Raw genomic sequence first — 13,105 nt, 5'->3', positions numbered from 1 at the left:
TGTCAGTTGGGGCAGGGCAGGTGGTGTTGTTTGCAAAACTTAGTGCAGGTGTGCTTGGCTTTGCCACAATAATGTACACTCACTAGTCAATCAGAGGGTGCTGTGATGACACCGAGGGTGGCATGGGTGTGCCAGCCAGAGGGTGGCATGGGTGAACCAGAGTGCCAGTGTTGACAGAGGATGGCAGTGCTTTGCTTTGCCCCAATAATGTACACTGGTGAACCAGAGGGTGCTGTGATGACACAGAGGGTGACATGGGTGAGCCAGAGGGTGGCATGGGTGAGCCAGAGGGTGGCATGGGTGACCAAAGAGAGTGCCAGTGGTGACAGAGGGTGGCAGTGATGAAGAAAGCCTTGCAAACAGGCTGGGCACGTAGAAACAACAAGTTCGCAAAACTGGCGACCCGACAAGTAAGTTCGCAATTTGCGAAATTGTACAAAACCCTCGCGAACTTGCAGAAATCCGTGCGAACACACCCCCCCAAAAAAATCCGCAAATCCGCGAGAATTCGCGGATTTTGCGTATTTTCGCAATCCGCAAATACGCAAATCCGCAAATTCGCGGATTGCGAATCCGCAAAATCCGCCCATGCTTAATTATGTTATTAATTTATTTTTCCAAGATATATATTAAGTGCATGTTGTTGAGTTTGTAGGGATCAGAGGTGGGCAGTTATATAAATATAATTATTTTATTATAATTATTGTATTATTAGTTAATTACTATTAAATGATTAATTGCTAATTAATTATGTAAAATTTGTAATAAATATATTTTTAAGATATATTTTAGGTGTGTGTTGTGTATTTGTAGAGGTATAGGGCAGGAACATTTTTTTTTTAATTCAAAGTGAAATATTGTTTAATTTTTCTGTTTTATTTTTTTATGTTAATATATTTGTTATTTTCAAAAAAAAATTCAGAGTCGCACAGCCAAAGCGTACACATCACGGTGGGTGTGTGGATACTAGCCGCCATTTTAGAAAAGTCGTGAAGGATCCGCATACGGTGTGCGATGGCTGCGTGTTTTTCAGTTACATCATATACGTTTGATATTACGTGATGTGTGCGATTGGTGTGCGACCAGTCCACGACTCCTGCTCCCGCGCATTCACGACACATGCGCGGTGGCGGGTTCCGTGTGATGTCACGTGCTGTGGCGCGCTGGGTGCGCGACTCCCGCAAACAATTTTTATGTTCTTCAATGATATGTATGTGTCTTTAATATACATATTAGGGCAAGAGATTATCTAAGATATTCATAAAAATAATATATTTGTACTTATAATAAACGTATAATATTTTAAAATATATTTTTGTGAAGTCATGTCGGGTGCGTGCTTTGTGAGCGCATAGAGCGCGTATCCCATGTGACCTCAAAAAAAAGATTTCATTGGTTCATAGCATTTCCCAATGTTACTATTGAAGGACCCCACCGAGTTTAATCATTCTTGTTGGAGCATCTTTAGAGAGACATCTCTTTTCCTACACAAACCCTTTTTGCTTGTTCTTTTGGTGTTTTTCAAAAAATATCAAACAAAATGGCATCTGGACAGCAGCAGGAGGAAGCATCTTCTGAGGAAGAATTTTTGCAGGAGGCACCACGTCCACAGACGCCGGAATATGTTGTATGGAAATTCTTCACTTTTCCACCTGAAGAGAAGAATGTAAATGTGAGAAAGGTGAAGTGCAAAATTTGTGACCGAGTCCTGTCAAGAGGCAGTGAAAAAAATACTCTTGTGCACTGCTTCTATGTACAAGCATCTCCGGACCACACATCCTTTCAATCTTGCTCGGGCGGAAATGAGGCGAGCTGCTTTGAACCCCTCACCGACTGTGGCAAGTACATCTGGACCGTCCTCAGGAACACCTGCAATGGACATTAGGCCAGAATCCGCCTTTCTTGAGTAACACAGCGTGAAGTGTAAGAAACTTATTTGCTTCGGTGAGCAGTCAGTGGATGCAGTTTGTGCTGCGCAACGCAACCATCATTGGTTTTTTGGGGGTTTTTTTTGGGAAAGATAAGTAATTCCGAAAGTTTCCTGTTTTTTTGTTCTTTTTTTTGTTCATTTTTTAAAAAAACACCATAAAAAATACAAAACTGTTCAAAAAAATAAAAAAATACAAAAGAATAAAAAAGTTCTTATCAGAACTACCTTATCTGTTTAAAGAAAGAACTATAATTGCAAGGTAATGTGTGAAGGTTTGGTTGAATATATGTATACAGCATGATTGACTGAAAGAATGCATTAGTAGTGTATGGTGAATTTATAGGTGAAGATTTATGAGGAAGTACTGCAGCGTGACACTGCAAGCTCTTTAGCTGCACTGCACTGTGGCACTTCCGAAGCACAGGGATGTGACATATGTACATGAATATATTGCAACTCTGTGCTTCTCTCTGAACTGCTGCACAAACTGCAGCCATGCGGTGACACAGCCACCCTTGCACCATGGTGCAAGGATGTCTGTGTCGTGCGGTGATTGTTTTTGTGCAGGAAGGGACACCATCCTGCACAAAAACAATCAGTAAAGGCATTTTTCGCTTTCAATGTATGCTGTGTAATGCAGCATGCATTGAAAGAGGAAAGAATGAGGAGAAATTAAAACAATTCTCCTCGTTGCGCCTTGCTACACCAACTCTAGGATGGCGCAGCATTCACTCACATCTCCACATTTACGATTTCTCATAAATATGGAGATGTGTCTTTTTCTATGGGTGTTGCGTGGGAGCACCCACAGCAACACCTATGGAACGCCCCTTTAACGCAAAGTTCTGTGTATGAAGGGGTCATATTTACAAGGAGAGGAAAAACCATGCAGGGTGGCTTTTCCTCTCCTTGTAAATATGAAGGAGTGCCTAGCGCCATCACTACGTTACAAAAAGTGACGTACTGGTGGCGAAGGGTGAGTGTCAATCTGCCCAATAAGTGCTTAGGTATTGGCAGACTGATACAATAAGAACATAGTGCTGGATGGGGGATTGAAGAATTGCATGAGACTGACAGGAGGTATCCTACGCTGCATGGGTACTACTTCAGTACTTAATGGAGTGGACCAATAGTATGTATCTGCTTAGAGATTAGTTGGGATTATGCACAGAATCGTTTATGTGTACTTGTGTTGGTGCCTAAGTCATTTTATAAGAATACCACTAGTAACTGGAATGATGACAGGGCTGCAAACAGAGTGAACACCTTATTTATAAGTGCTTAAGTATTGGTGGAGTGATGGTATAAGTAGATAGTGGTCGACAAGTGATTAAAGAAGTGCATGGGATAGACTGGACGATTCCTACCCAGTTAGTACTATGAGTACTAACTGTTTATTTAGAAGAGTGTATCAATAGTATGTAGTTAGTTAGAGGTCTGCTCGGATAGTGCACAAAATATTATAGCTGTCCTTGTGTTAGTACTTAGGCCATTCCATAAGTTCATGACTAGTAACTAGAATAATTACAGTATTACAAACAGAGTGTATAGTGAATTTATAAGTGCTTAGGTATTGGTGGAGTAATAGGATAAGTAGATAGTACTGAATGGGTGATTGGAGAAATGCATGGGATAGTCAGGAGGATACCTACACTGCATAGGTACTAACTGGGTATTTAGAAGAGCGTATCAATAGTTTATAGCTGGTTAGAGGTGTGCATGCATAGTGTACAAAATATTGTACCTGCACTTGTGTTAGTGACTTCGCCGTTCCTTAAGTATACGACTAATAACTGGAGTAATTTGAGTGTTGCAAAGAAAGTGCGTGGTGAATTTATAAGTGCTTAGGTATTGGTGGAGTGATAGGATACGTAGATAGTGCTGAATGGGTGAATGGAGAAGTGCATGGGACAGACAAAAGGATTCCTAAACTGCATAGGTACTAACTGGGTATTTAGAAGAGAGTATCAATAGTATGTAGCTGGTTAGAGACCTGCATGCATAGTGCACAGAATATTGTAGCTGTACTAGTATTGGTGTGTCTATGGTTTCGAGAATGGTAGTCTGTATTTTAGGGTGTGAGGAGGTTCATCAGATGATCACGTGGATGATGTCATCAGTGATGTCATTTGAGATGTCATCAGTGATATCATCAGTGATGTCACTGACCATGTCATCAGTGATGTAATATGTGACGTCATCAGCAGTGCATTGTGGGGGTGCGAGTTGGAGGTAGCACAACTAACTATAACAGCCGAATTTCTCTTGTTGTGTACGAGTAAAATGTCCAACTAACTATGACGTCCATGAAACCTGTGGTTTTTTCAGTGAATTTCTGAGGTTTTTTAAATGCTAATTTCTAACTATAAAGTCCCTGAAACTTGTGTTTTTTTCAGTGAATTTGATATATTTGTATTTAATCTCATCTTACTCTTACAAGGAAGGAATCAGCACTCAGGTTGTAGTTTGGAAGTATTTCATCTGCAAAGTACGTGATCCGCGCGTTTCGGCTCGTCCGAACCTTGATAACGATACAAGACGTCATTGTAGCATCTTTATTTAAATGTACAAATGCCTAAAGTTGCCAACATTAACAAAGGACTACATATTACTTTAATCCAAAAAGCTGGCGGCCATATTGGCCTGGTCACAATGTGAAAATTCAGGAATTGATACAATAAAGAAAAGAAAACTTTGAGCCCCCATGATGCACACTTCAACGGACTGCCTGTCTATATAGAATTTAGTATGTTTTACTGTGCATGCTTTGCTGTGTACTTACTGTCGCCTACACCGCGACCCAGGTTCCTGTAAACCGATTTCTATTGATATATGGATACATCTGTCCTCTCTCTCTCTCTTCTTTCTCTTTTTTCCTCCTTTTCTCTCCCCTCCTTTTCTTCTTTCTTTGATTTGATTATTGTAGGTGTCATTGTGCCAACGCTATATCCATCTATACTTTGGAAGATTTATTGTATTGTCTTTATTTTCAATTTTATCCAATTTTCAATAAAAAGATTTGAATTAAAAAAAAAAAAATAAAGAAAAGAAAACAAGTGTTATTTCAGCATATCTTGCCCCGTGACCGCCATACCTGTATGTTCGTCAACATGACTTATTCATAATAAACATACTTAGGATTGCAAACATCAACTTAAACAATGGACTACACATTACTTTAAAGTGAAAGGCTATCGCCCCAATTAATCTGGGCACATTGCGTATCATAATGGTTCTTACATGAAAGAAAAGAAAAAAGAAGGGTGTAAATATACACACACTATCCCTAAATAAAGTTCTAGCGATTATAGTTCCATTCCATTCACAGCTCATTTGAGATGTCATGAGTGATGTCATGAGTGATGTAACTGACCATGTCATGAATGATGTAATGTCTGGGGTCATTAGTAGTACATTGTGGGGGCGTAAGTTATAGTTAGCCCCGGTAACTATAACTGCTGAATTTCACTGGTTGTGCATGAGTGAAATATGAGTCTTTGTAATCTTTATTTTTTTCAGAAAATTTCTAGATTTTTTTAACGTTAAGTAAAATGCATATCATAATGGATGGTGGGGGTTGGAAGCAGGGCCTGGCATTGTGCTGCCCCCACCCAAGCTTGCTGCTCCTGCCTTCCCTCCTCCTAGCCATTCATTGTCCAAGTCCATGTGCATGCTCCCTTGTTACAGCCCTGTGTGGCCGTTGTTCTGCCACTGGCTTTCCTGCCTTCTCTCAACAGTTAGCTTGCTGACCCATCCATCCCCTCCCTATCCTCTGTTGTCTGAATCCATTGACTAGCCTCCTCCCTCCTGCCATGCATGGTCTGATGTGCTGCCACTGCCTTTCATTTACCATGATGTACCAGCCCACTACTCCTGCCCTACATCGCCCAATTCTATGCCCATCATTGACCTCCTGCTTAGCCTCTGTGCTTAACTTGTTGCCCCTATTTTCTTTTCCCTTGCCCTCCTATGTCTGTGGGCATGCCCCTGCTCCATCCTTTTTGCCCACCATGTTCCATAGACCTGCCAATCCTATCTACTCTAAGGGTTCTGTTGAGCTGCCACTCCCCTCCCACCTGCCTAGCATTATCAGATGACTGTAACCTGTCCCTGCAACCTCTACTCTGCCTGTCCACATTCCATGCCCCTATCCCTTCTTCCGGTCCGTCATGGTCCATTTTACTGCCACACCCTTCTGCCCTCCCTGGTCTGTTGTGCTGCAACTGCTCCTCCTGCCTGCCCCGCGTGGTCTGTTGTGAGCCCCCTTCCCCTGAATTATCTTGTCTGTGCCCAGGTCCTGATCCTCACTTCTATCCTCCATGGTTCTTTGTTCATGACCCTGCACCCTCCTTCTTGCCAATCATAGCCATTGTGCTGCCACTAACCCTCCCGCTTGTCATGCATGGTCTTCTGTGATGCCACGGCCCCTCCCACCTTTCCTGCATGGTCAGCTAGCTGCCCCTGACCCCCTTCCATCTTTCCTCCATGGTCTGTGTGTATACCATTATAGTCTCACTGTTGCTCTCCATGGTGTGCCTTGCTTCTAGTGCCCATCCTGCCTGACCTCCATGGTCATCATGCTGCTCCTGCACTGCCCCATTTGCCCCCAGCCCTATGTTTCCATATGCAGACCCCTATTCCCTTCCTCCTGACTGACTTGTCTGTTCCATTGTCAAGTCCCTGATCCATCCCTTCTGCCCTTTATGGTCTGTTATGCTGCAGCTTCCTCTCCTGTCTGTCCATTATGGTCAGCTAGCTACCATTGCCTCTTTCCCCTCTGTTCTCTGTTGTCCATGTGCATGGTCCTGTCTCCTCCCTATTGCTTTCTATGGATTATTGTGCTGCACTCCTGGCCTGCATGCTCTGTGTGATGTATTGTGCTGCTGCAAACCCTGAAATCTGTCCTGTAGGGTCAGTTTGGTGCACCTCTCCATGTCCCTCCTGTCCTCTGTTATCAGAATCCATGTCCCTACCTCATTTCCTCCTGCTTTCCATGATTCAATGTACCATACTTGCTAACATTTTGAACTTGGTAAGAGGGATATTTTGAAAAAAACTGGGGTATTGAATCTCCCCTTTGACTTACATTGAAATAGAGGAGATTGTAGACGGGAGACAGATCAAATAAAGCCCATTTGGGCTTAAAAACATTGGATGTTTCCTGGCTGAATCAGGTCTGTTGGCATGTATGGTTGTACTACCACTGCCTCTTCCTTCTGCCCACAATGGTCTATTATATTGCCACAGCCTCTCTTGCCAGTCCTGTATTGTTAGTTTGTTGCCCCTACCCCCTTTCCACTGCCCTCCATAGACTGTTGTGCTGGCACTGCCCTTCCTGCCTACTCAGTGTGGTCAAATTGTTGCCTATGCACCCTCCTACCTGCCTTCAATTTTCAGAGTCCGTACCCTGGCCTCTGCCTCTCAACAGTATCCTAATAAACAACTAGATTGCTAACATTCTATAATCATTACAAAAGTGTGGAACGCCTGACATCATCTTGATGTAATCAAAACTGTAATACTTAGAGCATTTCCTTTAGAAATTACATATATGAGAGGGTCTTATTTGCATCAAAAGTATGGTTAGTGCTCTAAGAAACTAAAATGTGGACATATTTTCTGAGTTTTCAAATATGGACAAAGCACTTTTAAATTATTTGTTATCTTTATGTTTTTTTGTCCAGTTGACCACTTGATTAAATGTTGCACTTAGAGGAGAGAATGTGGTGTTACTTCCAAAGCTGCAGACTTTCCAACTGGGGAACCAGGTTGGAGTTTCTGCTTCAGTTCGACATTCTGTGATTCTGGTCAAATCACTTAATCTCCCCATGTCTAAAACCAAAATGTATATGTTGTTGAGTGATGTAACCAATGCTCATGTAAAGCACTCCAATACCTGACAAGTCTGCACTATATAAAACTGCAAAAACACAACAAATAAAAAGTGTTTTGCACACTTCTGTCATTGGGCTACATGTGGGCTACATCTGGCCGATATTTGTGCTACATTTGGGCTCTTTTGTCTCTGGTGGCCATCTTGGGAGACTTATTTGTTATGAAGTGTCCTAATGTCCTCATTTACTGCAGTCTCCTCAGTAGGAAATACTTTCAGTTTTGTACTTTGGTTCCATCAAGAAGGCATTCAGATGTGTCACACATTTGCCATGAATTCTGAATGTTAGCACTCTAATTGCTCATTAGATCACTGTAGTAAAGCTACTGCTCACCACGGAAGTCTGCTGCTGGCATTAAAAGTGCATGTTTCAGTCTGCATGTGAATTTTTTTTAATGAAATAGAAGAGGATTTGAGAAGTCAAAATGTGCCCTAATTTTTCTTTCTGTAGCACTAATAAAGGTTTCTATGGCAAAATGAACCCCTTCATTTTGTTCCTTTGCAAATTAAATGTTTTAAGTGTCACCACTTTATTTCAATCAAGATGGGTTCAGGTGTGCCATACCTTTGTCATAAGTAAGACTGTTAGCGCTCTAGTTGTTCTTTAGAACACTCTGGGACATTCTGTCATTGGGCTATAATTGGGCTACATCTGGTTGATATTTGTGCTACATTTGTGCTCTTTTATCTCTGGTGGCCATCTTGGGAGATTTATTTGTTATGAAGTTTCCTAATTTCCTCATTTACTACAGTCTCCTCAGTAGGAAATACTTTCAGTTTTTTACTTTGATTCTATCAAGAAGGCATTCAGATGTGTAACACATTTGCCATAACTTCTGAATGTTAGCACTCTAGTTGCTTATTAGATCACTATAGTAAAGCTACTGCTCACCAGGGAAGTCTGCTGCTGGTATTTAAAGTGCATGTTTCAGTCTGCATGTCAGAATTTTGTAATGAAATAGAAAAGGATTTGAGAAGTCACTCAAAATGTGCTCTAATTATTCTTTCTGCAGCACTAATCATACTTTCTATGGCAAAATGAACCCCCTCATTTTGTTCCTCTGCAAATTAAATATTTTAAGTGTTACCACTTTATTCCAATCAAGATGGCTTCAGTTGTGCCATACTTTTGTCATAAGTAAGACTGTTAGCGCTCTAGTTGTTCTTTAGAACACTCTGGGACATTCTGTCATTGGGCTATACTTGGGCTACATCTGGGTGATATTTGTGCTACATTTGGGTTCTTTTGTCTCTGGTGGCCATCTTGGGAGACTTATTTGTTAAGATAAGAAGTTTCCTAATTTTCTCATTTACTACAGTCTCCTCAGTAGGAAATACTTTCAGTTTTTTACTTTGATTCCATCAAGAAGGCATTCAGACGAGTCACACATTTGCCATAAATTCTGAATGATAGCACTATAGTTGCTTATTAGATCACTGTAGTAAAGATACTGCTCACCAGGGAAGTCTGCTGCTGGTATTGAAAGTGCATGTTTCAGTCTGCATGTCAGAATTTTTCAATGAAATAGAAGAGGATTTGAGAAGTCACTCAAAATGTCCCTTAAATTTTCTTTCTGTAGCACTTATCATACTTTCTATGGCAAAACGAACCCCCTGATTGTAGTGTAGTTCCTATATTCCCAATAGGCTCTGCGCATTGGAATAATATATCCTATAGATTTGATGTAGGACTTATGTCGACTAGGTCTCTATCGAATATACCAGACTTAATTGTGTGTGCCAGCTAGCTCAGAGGTCACTAGAAACTTTCTTGAATAAACAAGAAGGATTAGTTTCTGACTACCGCATAAACATGACAACTTTGTTTCCCAAGAATAAGAAATGTATCTCTAGAGTAGCGGAAACATTAGATAGTTATTTCACTCGGTCAATCGTGCATGCTTCGTTTCACCAGCGGTTCAGAGAAAATAAAGAGACAGGCTTTTTCAATAAAAAGTATTTATTGAACAGTCTTCTGTCTCATGCAGGAGAAATTAACTGCTACAATCGTAATACTGGTTGCAAAGTACAATGCATACAGTACGAAGAGTGTTATAAAATAATACTGTAAAAGCATGATATGGTTTCTAAGCCATAAAATACTTAGAATACATACATTAATATAAAGACTAAAAAGTACTCAACTGGTGCTTCTAAAATACGCCTACCCCGGTGTACCTAAACTAGGTCTAGTACAAGGGAAGAAGTAAGTGAGGTGTAGCTTAGTTTCAGAATTCTCTGCCAAGAATCTATCCAAGAATTCTCTAAGGGTCTAATCAGCTTCGTATCTTGGTTTTAAAATAAAGGAGGTCTGGTATCTCTCTCTCAGGACTCGATTTCCCAACAACCCGCAAGGGTAGCTTGGAAACACTGGAGCTGGATTTCTCGGCAAGAGAAAAGACAGCGTCTCTCTCAGCGCGTCTACTGGAGGGTTGGCTTCCTTCGTCACTTGCTTCGGCGAGCTGTGTCGTGTGGTTGAACTGCTCCAAACCACCGTGTGTTTGCCTGGGCAAGTGTGGACATATTTATACCTTGAAGGTGCCTACTTTGACGTAAGGTTGGACATAATAACATCATCAAAGACTCAGTTCTTTGAAAACTCCATGAGTTCTTGGATAAATCAATATTCAAGCAAGGGGAAGTCCCTGACTGCTGAAGGCGGGTTTTTCCAAGAAATCGTTGTGGATTTTCTGAACTAGTGGAAGTAGCCATGCCTTATTTGGACTGCATAGGCTAAGTCTAAATATGGTCATGATTTCTATGCCTATATAAGCATAGGTTGATTTATACCTATATATGGCCATGAATCGGGAAAATTACACTAGGGCCCTAAATTCATATACAGCATGATTTGGTTCCCTATTTAAATTAACATTTTCAAGTGTTACCAGTTTATTCCAATCAAGATGGCTTCAGGTGTGCAATAATGTTGTCATAAGCAAGACTGTTAGCGCTCTAGTTGTTCTTTAGAACACTCTGGGTAGCTGCAGTAGAACAGAAAGTAATCAACTGCCAGGCTGCTCCTGTTGAAATATAACAGGAAGATATTTGAGATCTCACTTAAAACATGTCCTCATTTTTCTTTCTACAGCACTAACCATAATTTCTAGGGCAAAATGAATCCCCTCATTTTCTTCCTTTTTATATTACATGTTTTAAGTGTTACCAGTTTATTCCAATCAAGATGGCTTCAGGTGTACCATCATGTTGTAAATACTATGACCGTTGGAGCTCTAGTTGTTCTGTAGAACACTCTGAGAAGCTGCAGTTGTTCCGTGGAATGTGCTGGCCAGATAGACCATGCTTAGATTGTTCCCATACCAATCCTAACACCCTCAACGCCATCCATGGTTGAACATGGGACTTCTATCACATCCTGTATGGGACCCACTGCTTTCTCCTACAATTGGAGCTTCCCCATTCCAAGATGGCGCTCCACTCTGGACGCATATCGGCTGTGTTTACTGACTGCCCTCTCTTTCCACACCGCGCTTGCCCGCGCCGCCTAGCAACGCTCTCCAGACACGCCCACTCACGGCGCCCGCGGCATTCTGCTTTTAAGCAACGCAGCCACACACCGATCCACCGGCTGTCCTGCGATCTCGCCGTTGTGGTAGGGGTAGGTGCTTACAAGCTTAGTGCCTCGAGCGAACTAGGTAAGGTGTGGTCTACGGTCACGATGGGGGGCTGATTCATTTATTTATTTGTTGTAACAGCATTTGGCGATCCTGATGGTGTATCCACCTCAGAGATCACATTAACCACGAATGCAAAACAGATCTTTTCCAACTTCCCATTTAGGTAAATTTCTAACTGCTCTGGCCCCACAAGGACAGTCTGTGGGAACCGTCCACCAGGGATCAAGGGTAAGGACTTCTTGAGAGTGTTCCACCCTGGTGATCCCTTCACTTCTTTTCCCAGCGAAGTGCATATGGCTCTGTTTCCTCTGGTTTTATTTCACGATTACACTACCCCTAAGCTTGAATACACGAATGAGTGACATAGCATGGAGTGTAAAAACTGATGTATATCGAACTAATGTATTCGTTTCATTGTTTAATTATGGCACACACCCCTTTCCCTAATTATTCTCTCTCTCTATCTTACGTCATCACTATGTGTAAATATATGCCTTGAACCATATTGACTTTTTACATTATGTTTCCACGTGCAAAGTTTCCACCTGATGGACCCAGGAATGATTGTGTCCATTTTTCTTCCCACACCTAGGGCGGGAACTCACGCAGGATTCCTTCCTGCCTTGACATGCAGGTTGTATACGAAATTTCTTTCAATTAGGTCTGAAATTTCCCGCTAGTTGATGCGTATTCAAAAATACGCAATGAAGGCACGTTTCATCTTTAAGCAGTTTATTACAACCCAATTCTTCCAGTTTTAAAAAAAACAAATGATGACAATGCAATTCGAGCAAGCGCTTTAATATTCACAGCATCTCTATATTTATCCATACGGCGATGGGATAACAATGAATAACAATGAATAATAACCATGTTTCGTAGATAGGAAAAGGGCCACTAAAGGGCATTCAATATGTAACATGGGAGTTGTAGTTCAAGGGAGGTCTGAACTGATTGCAGTTTCATTAATGTATAATGGTCACTTTAACGGGCGGGTAATTGTGGGAGGAGGGCTCGAGAAAGTATTTATATGAGAGGCGAGTTGTGAACTAGGAGACAGGCTTGCCGAGGTCAGGTCGACAGAATGGTTTGCAGCAGGTACGTGATGAGGGTAGTTGATGTTTTAAAAAAAATGGAGGGAGGGGATCGTGATTAACTCCTGTTTAGATGCCCGTTTTATAGCACTAAGCTTTTTACAGATATGGCTTAACACAGCACGAGGCTGACTCTCAATGAGAAGTAAAAATAAAATGTTTGACCCTGGTGTTGATATGTGACCGGAAAGGGCGGAAATACGGGTGTTGTTGGACTCGGGGCCATCAGTAGTTTTGTTGTAAATCTCATTATGTATGGAGCAGGATAGCCTGAATAACAGTGATCAGACCAAGGATAAGGGAGGAGGGAAGGTATATTAAGGGTACAATAGCCCACACGTGACTATGAAACTGTTGGCATGTTAATAATAATAAAGCATTAGATCAACACGGAATAATTACACGCACTTATGGGAAAAGCGTAGAATGTCTATTTAACAGCATAAAGGTTACAGTAAACGATTTTAACCTGACATGTGAATAAGTGATTAGATTATCCAGTAGCGCATTGTATGTTAATTTCTGTTTAATTAATTCTTCCAGTTACCCC

The sequence above is a fragment of the Lissotriton helveticus genome, chromosome 1_1 (genome assembly GCF_964261635.1).
Source record: "Lissotriton helveticus chromosome 1_1, aLisHel1.1, whole genome shotgun sequence".
NCBI classification, from domain to species: Eukaryota; Metazoa; Chordata; class Amphibia; order Caudata; family Salamandridae; genus Lissotriton; species Lissotriton helveticus.
Note: the sequence above shows the minus strand (reverse complement) of the source record.